The 12173-nt window shown below is 38.4% G+C and overlaps 1 long non-coding RNA gene across 1 annotated transcript; it reads right to left on the bottom strand.

Moving 5' to 3' along the window:
* Positions 1-2910: 2910 nt before the first annotated feature.
* LOC131013375 (uncharacterized) lies at positions 2911-4764 on the bottom strand. Its single transcript, XR_009097663.1, has 2 exons — positions 3869-4764; positions 2911-3667 (listed from the first exon to the last, which is right to left on the bottom strand). It is a non-coding gene; the product is annotated as an uncharacterized LOC131013375 (long non-coding RNA).
* Positions 4765-12173: the final 7409 nt, after the last annotated feature.

The following is a 12173-nucleotide window of genomic DNA, read 5'->3' on the forward strand; positions in this document are numbered from 1 at the left end:
AGGACGAAATTTTTATAAGGAGTGAGGGACGTAATACCCCGCCCATTTATATTAAGTTTATAATGTATTTTTAATTTAGATTAGAATGATTTACGCCGGCAAAATAAAAAAAATAATTTATTTTTAATTCCAACAAAATCTATTTTTCAAAAGCTTCTTATAAAATTTAGTCTTTTGAATTTTGTGCATTGCAAAAACGAATTATATGAATATGAGATTATTTTATATGTTAGCATTGATTTATATATGATTTAAATTAAAGTTTATAATAGGCTTTAATTAATTGAATGTGTTGGGCTTGACAAATATTTATTTGGGCCTTCAGAAAAAAAAAATTGTTTATATATTTAGCATTCATCTTTAGCCCATGAGTCTTTTATTTTGGAGCCCAACCCACCTCAACCTTAAGCCATCAACTCAATTGCAAGTACGCATCTCACCCATGCCTTAGCTCCTCTTTTCACTCATTCACCCATGCTTGCTACTGCAGCAAGTACCTTAACCTGTTCATCCTACTCCCTTAAATATCTCCTTGTTCATCTATTTCCTCTCCCCAACAACGAAATTCAAACAGGTAAAGACCTCATTCTTTCATCATTTCTCTTGAATCAACAAAAACAAGTTCTTAACTATTTTCTGCAGAGACAAGATCACCATACATAATGACTCAACTAGAAACACCTCTAGATTGACTTGCAATAGGACAAGGACACTCTAGCAGTGGTAAGTTAACACAATATCGTCTCTCAAGGAAGATCTTTAAGGGCTTTTAGTTATGTCACAACGAAAGCAATAAACTTTGATTATTAAACTAAGACTTGTAAAGTAAACTTAACGTGAAAGTAAACTTGTAATTAAAAACTTAATGACAAACTGAACTTAGAATTAACTAGGCGAAATAAACTATTAAACCCTAGGCAAGATTAAACGATTAAAGCAACTTAATAATTTAAATGCGACTAAACTAAGAATTTAAGGACTTGTAAATTAAAGCTTCTAATATACTAGGGATGAAACTAAATTGCATAATTTAAAGAAAAGCATAAACATAATGAAATTGCATAATTTAAAGCAAGACATAAAACGAAAGTGCAGAATTTAAATAGCATAATTTAAAGGAAAGCATAAACATAACAAAACAAGTAAATAAACGTAAATACGAAATACCATAAACTTCTCGAAGGTGCAACCACTATCACTTGATCACAACTCGAAACAAAAACTAAAGTAAAACCAAACTTGAAAATAAACTAGAACAAAAACCTTAAGAACTTGAAGAACTAAGAAAACAGTAAAAAGCCTAAGGGGGGTGTATTCGTTGTGGATTTCCACAAACTTTAAAAAGTCCATGGAATTTAAATTCCATGGAATTCACATAGATTCCAGACGACTTTCAAAGAATTCGTGGTTGGATTTCACCCCGATTTTCACTGATTTTCGAAGACTTTACGGGATAATTTTGGAATTGAATTCCATGAAACCAGGGCCCGCGGAGAACCAGCGCCCGCTAGAAAAGACCCAGCGACCGCTGAGTTCCAGCGAGCGCTGGAAACCCAGCGACCGCTGGGATTTACACATAATTATTAGCAATTCCAGCGACCGCTGGGATTTACCCATAATTATTAGCAAAACAGAAAATTAAGAGAGGTCTATTGAATCTTCATTATGTTAGCTGGGATTTCGAAGTACGTTAGCTTCAGTTGCGTTAATATTCATTATGTTTGTCTCCAATCAACTTGTAGCTGAATCTTGGTGTCTTGGAGTTGGAAGACAAGTGACTACCCTTGATTTCTTCAGATTGGAGATTCCTGATTGGCTTCACCGAGCCACTATCAGAATAATTGCCATAATTCCTGCACTTTTCTGTGTTTGGAATTCAGGAGCTGAAGGTATATTTCAACTCCTGATCTTTACACAGGTTGTGGTTGCTCTTCTGTTTCCATCTTCTGTAATCCCTTTATTTCGAGTGGCTTCCTCCAGATCGATTATGGGAGTATACAAAAATCCTCTTCTGGTGGACTTCTTTGCTCTAGCCTCCTTTATTGGCATGCTGGGTTTAAAGATTGTGTTCGTTATTGAACTGGTATTTGGAAGTAGCGATTGGGTTGTTAGTTTAAGGTGGAACATTGGAAGTAGTGTGCCTATTTCATATATCATTCTTCTGAAAGTTGCTTTTGCCTCCTTATGTTTGACGCTTTGGCTGGCAATTACCCCATTGAAGTCTGCAAGTTCTAGTGTAGATACACAGGCATTGAAGTGGGATGGTAAAGTTGCTGTGATTGATCCATCTGTAGAGAGAGGCCCAACTGAAGTTAGTGAAGTCCAACATCAATTGGAAAAGTGTGTGGAAAAGCAGGAAGCTGCTTTATCATCTGAGAGATTCTCTGGGAACCATCAGAACTTACGGACTCCACCTCCAGATTTGAATTTGCCTGAACAAGCCGTCGATCTCAGGCAGCTCCAGGCCGCGACTCCAGCGAAGCAGTAGCGGTAGTCGGCGGCGATCTCTACTCCGGGCGAGCAGCAGCAGCTCCAGCGGCGCTCGTCGGCCCAAGCGGCGGCGACGACGTTGGACTTCGCCGGAGTCAGAGATGGAGGGAGAAAGAGCCGAACCGTGTGAGAGAGAAATATGAGTGTCAGTAGAAAGTGAGAGAGAGAGGCGAGAATTCTAAAAAAAAAGGGTGAGAAGGGACTTTAGAGGGTAGATGAACGAATTCTGTATCTCTTGTCAGCGCTCGCTGGCTTCTTGGCCGCGGGCGCTGGGACTCAGCGCTCGCTTAAAACTTCATGGATTTCAATTCTCGTGGTTCTTGGCCGGATTTCAACGTGTGTATTTTTTGGATGAAATCCATGAAAGTCATTCCGGATTTTAAGTCAATGGAATAATAAATACACCTAGATTTGTATGGATTTTAAAAAGTCTTGAACGAATACACCTAGATTTATATGAACTTTTAAAAGTCTTGAACGAATACACCCAAATTTCTGCAGACTTTTAAAAGTCTTGAACGAATACACCCAGACTTTTAACACCCGTAAGTCTTTGTTGCCTTGCGGAAGGATGATTCTTCAAGGTGGAACGAAAGATTAGGGCAAATGAGTGATTATTACAATGAATATTAAGACCCTATTTATAGACTTCATTCCAACCCTAATTACCATCAAAATCGGCCCAACAAACTTGGCTTAAGGAAATAGAATCGTAACAGGGAAGGAAAGTCCGACTGGAAACGTGCTCTGCAAGTATTGGCGGCTCTGGCGAAAAATCGCCTGCTCTGAAATTGTGTTAACTCTGGCGCGTCAAGTCAGAGCTGGAAGTACGCTCTGGAAAGATATGTTGATTCTGGTGAAATATGTTAACTCTGTAGAAATAAGTTGACTCTGACGCGTAAAGTCAGCTCTGAAAAATTGTACGCTCTGGATAAGATCGGCTCTGGAATGTTCAAATCTGGAACCTTAGCTCTGTATCGGCTCTGGAATGTTCAGATTTGGAACCTTAGCTCTGTCGAGTCTTAGCTCTGCTCTGACAAGTTTGTTATGATAGTGAAGTTCAGCTCTGTAGATGGTCAGCTCTGGCTGGCATTTTCGTTCTGCTCTGGCGCGAACTTTTCCGCTCTAGCGCGGGCTTTTGAGCTTTGGACACCAGTTTGTACCTAAGTACCCAATTCTAAACCAAAATCTCCAAAATATCACTTTTCCATCTTTTAAATCAAAATCTCATACAAAGCATAAAACAAACCCATAAACGCACCAATTTCAGAATATTTAACTACAAATAAATGTAAACCCCCAAATTAAGAACAAGCATAATCACATAACATACAATCAGCTGCATCTTCTTGCAGAAATCATTAAATCAAGGTTTTACCTTTAAACCCCTCTTTCAATCTCTTCCATTGACTAATCATGATTCAAACACCATTAGGACTTTGCAAATCAACTCACCCAGTCATACAAGAAAAACAAAGAAATCAAATTTTACATGTTGTATTGACTGAACAAGAGGAATAAAAGTAGATTGCAGCTGTAAAAATTCAAACTTGAGTCTTGGTTTTGGTTGTTGAATGTTGAGTGTTGTTGCTGACTGTTTGAAGTCGAGGGGCAGAAAACGGGCCGCGCGGTGGTGGCGGCTCCTCGCTGCTGTCGCCGGTAGTCGGAGCAAAGAAGAGTGGGAATCGGTGGTCTCGGGGCTAGGGCTCAGACGGCGCCTCCGTTCGAAAGCCGAGCGGTGGTAGCTGGCCGGTGGTGTGTAGGTGTGCCCTATTTTCAGTCGGAGAAAGAGAGTCGGGGAGGCGGCTATAGTCGTCGGGGATTGAAGAGAAATACAAGGGAGGTGTCTAGATCTAGTGCTCGGCGGCGGCGGCGGCGGCTCGGTCGTCGTTTCATCCGGAGCAAAGGAAAGGGAGGCTTTGAGGCGTGCGGCGGTGGCTGGCTTCACTAGCTGCTGCTGCTGCTGCTCGCCGGAATCGGAGAAAAGGGATTCGGTGTTGGGGATTTAGGGCTGAGAAGAGAGGGAAGTCGGGGGAGATAAGACGAGAGGCGGCGGTGGCCGGCTCTTCGCCGCTGCTACCGTCGACTGTGGAGTCGAGAGAAATGGGGGCGAGGGAGATGACTGACCGGCGGTTCTTCGCCGGAGGAGACAAGAGGTGAGGGGCGAGGGTGTGTTCCTGGTGACTAGTGTGTGTGAGGAGGAGAGGGACAAAAGGGGTGGGGGAGACGCAGGTGTGAGTGAGAGGGAGTGATAAGGGGTTAGGGCTTGGACCTTTGGGTATTTTGGGCTGCATTTTATTTTAATTGGGATGTGTTTATATTTTAACTTGGGCTGCTCATATTTTATTTTGGGCTGCGAATTTTTAAAACAAAAACATGGGCTTCCACTTAATTGTTAGACTTCTTTAATTGATTTATTAATTTGACTCTTTAATTTGAGTTTAATTAATTATTGTTAGAAAAAAAATTGCATAATAGTATTTTTCTTATTATGTGCATATGTTATATATTTATTTATTATACGTTTCAAGAACAAGGGAAATTTGCATCAAAATTTTGGCATAAAATCATTTATGATTAAATTGACTTTATTATTAATCCAATTATTAAGAAAATTGAGTAAAGATATTGTTGGTGTCCTTAGCTCACGAGTTAGTTTTCAATTATTATTTATTAAATTTTGAAAATCCGACTAAGTGAATCATAGGATGATAAGCACTTCACTATGACTTAAAATTAGATTCAGGAGACTTATTAAGATTATAGATTCCTTGTAGGCTTTGTGGATCGTGAGGACTAGCACTGCTATACTGTAACACCCCGCAGTTTTCCTTATTATTTATTTTAAGGATTCGCTATTAGAGTATCGAGATTCTAGCATTAGCTTATTAGGGATGAGAATGTTTTTTAAAAATGAGATTGAGATGTGGATATTTTAGAAGTTGATGATAGAACTAGTGGGTGAATCTTTAATAGAATGAATTTTTGATAGAAATGCTGATTAAATTGAGGAGATGATGTAGTTTATGTTTCCGATAAAGGAAGCTTAATTATTTTTGAGATGATTTATAGTGTTAAGTTAAGAGGATACCTGGCTAGATATAGAGCCGAGGTGAGTGAGTGAGACTTACTATAGAGATATAGTCGGATTTGGGAGATGAGTAAATTGACGTGAGATCTTGACTATTTTTTTTTTGTGACATTTGTGTGATTTGTGTGAGATTAATTGTTTGACTGTTATGTGACTTATTTGTTACGTGCGCTTGTATGACTGAGTGATTATGATGTTCTTGAGAATTATAGCATGTGAGATTTACTTTGAAATCTTTTACGAACGAGATTTATTTTAAACGGTGAATAATAATATCACTAGTGAAGATATAATTTTTTTTAATGAAATTTCTCGGGATTATTTTTTTGAGATAAATGTGAAGTGAATTATGTGTGTGCACTAATTATTAGTGTTATTTTATTTTGGCCACATGAGTGCATAAGAATAGTTTTTATTTTAATCAGTGAGTGATATTACATGATTTAATTTTACTACACATTCCTACACTCACACATACATTATTTTAATGAATTTAGCATGTGTTTTATTTAAACATGTGGCCAAGTGGGCAAGTGGCATTTAATTAAACATTTATCTAATTACTAACTTAGTGAGCAAGCATACTACACTAAACAAAATAATTTTTCTCTCCCATTTCCTCCGCCCCTCTCTCACTCTCTCTTCTCCCTCACTTCTTTCTCTCACTTCCACCATTGTTGAGCAATGTTCAAGCTTCCAAGATCACATTTCCACCATAGATCTTCACTAAATCAAATCAAAAACTTCTTTTCCTTTGAATCAAGAGCTAGGTTGATGGAGTTTCAAGCTTGAAGTTAGAGAGAAGAAATTGTCATTTCTCTCAAAATCTTTGAGTAAGTGTTTACATCTCATAGATCTAGACTCTATGGTGTTATATATGTATGCTTGAAGCAAGAAAACACCCCCTCTTCTCTTTCTTAGATTTTCAAAAATTTAGGAGTTATCCCCTTCAAAAAATTTTCTTATTCTTTTCTTAATTTGGCATGAGATCTATGCTTATTGAGGTGTTTTGAGATGATTTCTATGTGTATAGAAAGGTGTTAGAAAGAACTATGGATTTTGAGTTAGTTTAGTTTACCTAAAATTTGGATATTTTGATTCTAGGGGTTAATTGTTAAATTGATGGATGATAACTGCTATTGAGGGTATTATTATGATATTAGATGGATTGGATTGATGATTGAGATGGATGGATGGAACTTGATGTGAGTTAGTTTGTTGGAAATTAGGGATATTTGGTTATGAGCTTCATTATGTAAATTGATGATTTATATATGCTATTGAGATGTCTAATATGATGAATTATGAGTGAGATTGAAGATTGTAAGTGATTTGCAAATTTCGGTGAGAGTTAGTTTGATGTGATTTGGGTAAAACTTATTCTATGGTTTAATTGATTAATTGATTGGTTAATAATGCAATTAGATGATTCAATTTGATTAATCAAATATTGGATTAATGATTTATGCATGTTTGTAAAATTTCAAAAAGTTTAGTTTGATATAAATTAAGGCCTTTTGATTTATGTGTTAATTATGCAAATTGGCTAAGTTTAATTGTTATTAAGCATGATAGAAATGATAATTAGGGATCAATTTGGTTAATTGTTAAGAATAACTAAAATTGGTTAAGTTTAGTTTACTAATAATTGGGAACTTTTGATTAATGAGATAAATACTTGAATTGATGGTGTTTATGTGTTAGTTAGACTACTAGCAAGGAGAAAGCATGATTAAATTATTTATTTATAATGAGTTATGAAAATTTCTCGAGTTTAGTTTGCGTGCATACATGAGATCTTGTATATAAGATGAGTTATGAGTCAAGCATGTCTATATGTGGCTAATTGATGATAAGTTGAGCTTATATATGCGATATGAGACGAAATGAATCATCCCCTAAAAACCTATGTCTTGACGAATGGGAGCTAAAGAAGGGGAAGCCGAGTTTGAATTTTCTTGAGTTATATGATCATGTATTTATATTATTGTGAATTATGTGAGCTTAATTTGAATTTTTGAGAAATTTTCATCGAAGAAATCCGAAGTTTAGGTATAATTGCTTTTATGGTCAAGTTTGGAGTTATTTTGAGACCTTTTTAAAGGCCACTGACCTACTGTTTTTAACGAGTTTATAATACTCAAAAGTCTTGAAAATTTTATAGCAAGTATATATGAGAATCTCGAACACCCCGGTAAAATTTCAAGTCATTTGGACCTCGTTTACTATTTTTCTAAAATATAAAACCCCAACTGCAATATTCTACCGAAAATATCGAAGAGCAGCCAATAGAGTCACCTTTTTCAGTAGCTTCCCCTAACGTTTTGATTTCCAAATTTTTATGGTAAAGAGGTTATTGTGTTAGATAGCTACTCACAAAATTTCAAGCATTTTCGACAATGTTTACTATTTTTCAAAAATCCAAACTTTCAGTTGCACAAAACTGTCAGATATGGTAGACTGTAGGAGACCGGCCATATCTCTTCAACCACTTGGAGTTTTTCAATCTACTTTTTTTTAAATGAAACTAGACTCAAAGAGGTTTTCATTGATATGAGTCACGAACCCAGGAGATGTCCGAGGTGAAACGGATTAAGATTTTAGTTTGAGATAGTGCATAATGACGGTTGTATGTGATAACTAGGCCTGTGAATCGGGTCGGGATCGGGTACCCTACCCGAAAAAATTAGGTACCCGATCCCGAATAAGACCAAAATCCTATACCCGAACCCGAACCCGAAAAAAAATCGGGTACCCTAATACCCGAGTCGGGTATTCGGTACCCTAAATTACCCGGTCAAAATTGAATCTTTCCAGTCAAACAGTGAAAATCGGGTATTTCGGGTACCCGAATTACCCGATTTGGCTTAATCGGGTACCCTAATACCCGAAATACCCTATTTTTTTATAAAAAAATAAAAAATGTAGCCTTTATTTTCAGTCTTTCCCTATATAATTGCATATGTTTTTAATTCCATGTATTAACAAATAGGGTTAATTGCCGTTAAATTCAAAAGTTTTTTGAGATTTCGCGATATTCTCACCAACTTCAAAATCGACGTATAAATACACCAATTGAGAATTCGTTCTTAATGTTCCCAAAATTAAAAAATTCCCCCAATTTGAAATTGACATGGACTATCGTAATTACAGCGTGGCATAGTCGGCGGCGTAAGGAAACGACGTCGTTTTGATTTCCATCAACATTAAAAAAAAGAAAAAAAAAATTGCAGAAATCTCTCTCTCTCGCACACCACCGCCGCCACCGAGTTCTGGACTTCCAGCCACCACCATCGCCGAGCTCTGGACTTCCAGCCACCAGACCACCACCACCGCCCATTTCCGCCTGTTCTCAACTGTCAACAACAGCACACACTCACCTACAACCGCCGCCGGTCCATCTCTCTCTCGCCTTTCACCGCCGCTCCGCAAATCGTGGCCTCCCTTCCTTCAAATCGCCTCACCAAATTGCGGCCTCTCTTCCTTCAAATCTCTCTCTCTTGCAGACACCTTCTTCCTTTCTCTCTCCTCTTCTCTTCCTTTCTATTCTCCCAAATTGCGGTTTCCGAAATCGCGCCACCACCTCTCCGCCCTCCTCCACCTCCAAGACCACCGCAATTCCCTCCCACCACCCACCACCTCCAAGCGCCACCTCACCCTCCCCATCTCCTCCTCCTCCTGCCGCCACCACGCTCTTCCACAACACCCGCTATGCCGCCCTCCTCCTCCGCCACCTCTCCCCCCAAACCCCAGACGAAGAAACCACACTCTCCGCACCCATAACGCCCGCTCTGCCGCCCTCCTCCTCCGCCACCTCTTCCCCCAAACCCCAGACGAAGAAATTCACGAGATTTCGCCGCTGAGCAAGATGACTCCTCAATTTCCGGGATCAATCTACGAGATTTCAAAAAGGGGCAAATTTGGGGCAAATTCAAGGAATTGCCTGAGCTTTCGCGCTAGCTGCGTTTGCCTGGCCAGACGAACGACGGCGGCGCGATGGTCACGTTTGTCGCCTTGTTCCGGCAGATCAGGGAAAGGGATGAGAGAGGGGAGATGGGGGTAGGTGGTCGGGGGGGCTTGGGGATGGGGGTAGGTTTGGGGATGGAGGTAAGTTTTTTTTTTTTTTTTAATTAATTTATTAATAAATTATTAGATTTTATTAAAATGAGATTATTAAAAAAAATGAAAAATTGACATGTAGTAATACCTAATTGCCATGTATTTGACACATAATCAGTGATTGCCACCTCATCTCGCCGAAATTAATAATTTTGGGAACATTAAGAACGATTTCTCAATTCGTGTATTTATACGCTGATTTTGAAGTTGGTGAGAATATCGCGAAATCTCAAAAAGCTTTTGAATTTAGCGGCAATTAACACTAACAAATAATATATAACATCAAATCAAAAATCAACAAGCACAAATCTCAACTCCCAAGTCTAAAATTTTAAATTAAAATTGAATTTTAATTCAAAATTTTACAGATTTTTAAATTAAATTTAATTAAATAATTTAAAATTTATTAATTAAAAAATCGTGAATTTCGGGTATACCCGATACCCGAATTTTTAACACCCTAAGTACCCGAACCCGACCCCGACCCCTAATTTTTCGGGTATAGGGTACTCGATACCCGATTTTTTCGGGTCGGGTAATCGGGTACCCTATACCCGAACCCTATCTTCCCACCCCTAGTGATAACTTATGTATGTGTTTCTATGTGCCTTATGTGTCTATGTATGTCTATGTGCTTGATTATTACTAGTCTAGCCCTACTTGAGTGACAAGTCGAGAGTTGGATTTGTGATTTCTTAGGATATATGTATATACTGAGGAGATTGAGATAGTTGAAGTATATAGAAGATGAGTGATGGGATAACATTGAGATAGGAATGATATACATAGTAAGGGAGTTCCTGACTAGTTTTATTTATCTTATCTCATGAACCACTCTGACGTTGTGACATTGAAGATACGAACAGATGATGGAAGTAAGATCGCCCAAATACTACGAGAGTAAGCTAAGTTTGCCAGGTGGGCATTATTTTGAGTATACATATTATACGAACTTTCTTAAATGATATGATATTTATGATTATGATTTGAGTTAATGTTATGCTTGAAACTAATTGACTTGCCGAGTTTTGTTGATAATGACTTGTGTGTTACCCTCTACTGATGAGACGAATTCGGTCCTGCCACAAACGGGATTTTGTGCACAGAGGTGACTGTGAGCCGTCTATCGGGTCGGCCGGCCACGGTACTTGAGAGGGAGGCCTACTTCTCAGTACCTTTGATGATGAATGGTAGATATGGTACATGCATGATGAATGTTTAAACTGCGCAGTTACTTTATTGTGATGTTATGGTTTGCGAAATTGCTTGCACATGTTCGTTTATACTAAAATCCCTATGTGATGCTTATATTGTGGCAAGTTCAATTTATAGCTCTAAGAGCAAGCTTTCATTTGTTTTTCGGCATATGTCCACTGAGTACTTTGTACTCAGCTCTGCATGTATTTCTAAATGTGTAGGATAAGCGAGGAGGAGGAAGATCGGTCTGGTGCTGGCGGGGACTTATTTTGGACGACGTTATTTCTTTTACCGTATTTCTACTTCATACGGTAGCCTTTTGAGGTTGGATGTTTATATTTTGATCTTAGTCAGGAAATACACTCTCGACTATATGTCTTCATACATATAGTTTGATCACGTTTTGCTGCGAGACTCTGTAAATTATAAACCTTTGTAAATTTTTAACTATGTCCGCTTTGTAAACTTTGTCGAGAATCCCTGTACTTTTGAACTTATGAAGCCGATAATATTTGTGTCTTTGAGATGATGTTATTATTGTTCATCTTTGCATGTTTTGTTGTGAGCTTTCGCTTGTTGTTTGATTTAGTTCTTCCTTGTTTACTTCATTATTTTATTTAGTCGTATCGATACCCGGTCTACGCTATCACTGGCTAGACGTCGGGCTGCGACAGAGTGGTATCAGAACAGGTCATCTGCTCTGAGTCTATTTCTTGATCGAGTCGAAATCCTTGATTTCATCTATTCTTGGATTGAGTCTAGTCTAACTTGAATTCTTAGGCTAGTTTGAAAGCTAAGTTTGAGAGTGAGTTTGAACCCAGAACCCCAGCACCTCCATCTCCTCCGGCTTATCGAGGTAAGAGGTTATTGTTGTTCTTTATTGCTTTTATATGAGAGTGAGCATGCATTACTAATAAGTTATGTATTGTTCCGATGGGCGGATATGACCGAGACGATGGATCATGTTATGCGCAAGTGATATTTCTATATGAAGGAATATCAGTGACCGATGCCCCAATAGGGTACCAACAAGAATGAGCATGTTGTCGATGTGAGATATACTAAGTAAGTTTCGGTACCTTAGTTCATAACAATTGCTATTTCTTCCTTGTAGGAGAGAGAGCCCGACAATTGAGATAGTACGAAGAGAATTTAGACATTTCATTAGAGTTATAGGGATAACTTAGGGGAGTTTCTAGGATTCTATCACAGACGTTGACTTGAGGCTTTGCAGTTCGGAGTTGACAACGTCAAGGGTGCTCTACACTTGTTGCCA

The sequence above is a fragment of the Salvia miltiorrhiza genome, chromosome 2 (genome assembly GCF_028751815.1).
Source record: "Salvia miltiorrhiza cultivar Shanhuang (shh) chromosome 2, IMPLAD_Smil_shh, whole genome shotgun sequence".
Lineage (NCBI taxonomy): Eukaryota > Viridiplantae > Streptophyta > Magnoliopsida > Lamiales > Lamiaceae > Salvia > Salvia miltiorrhiza.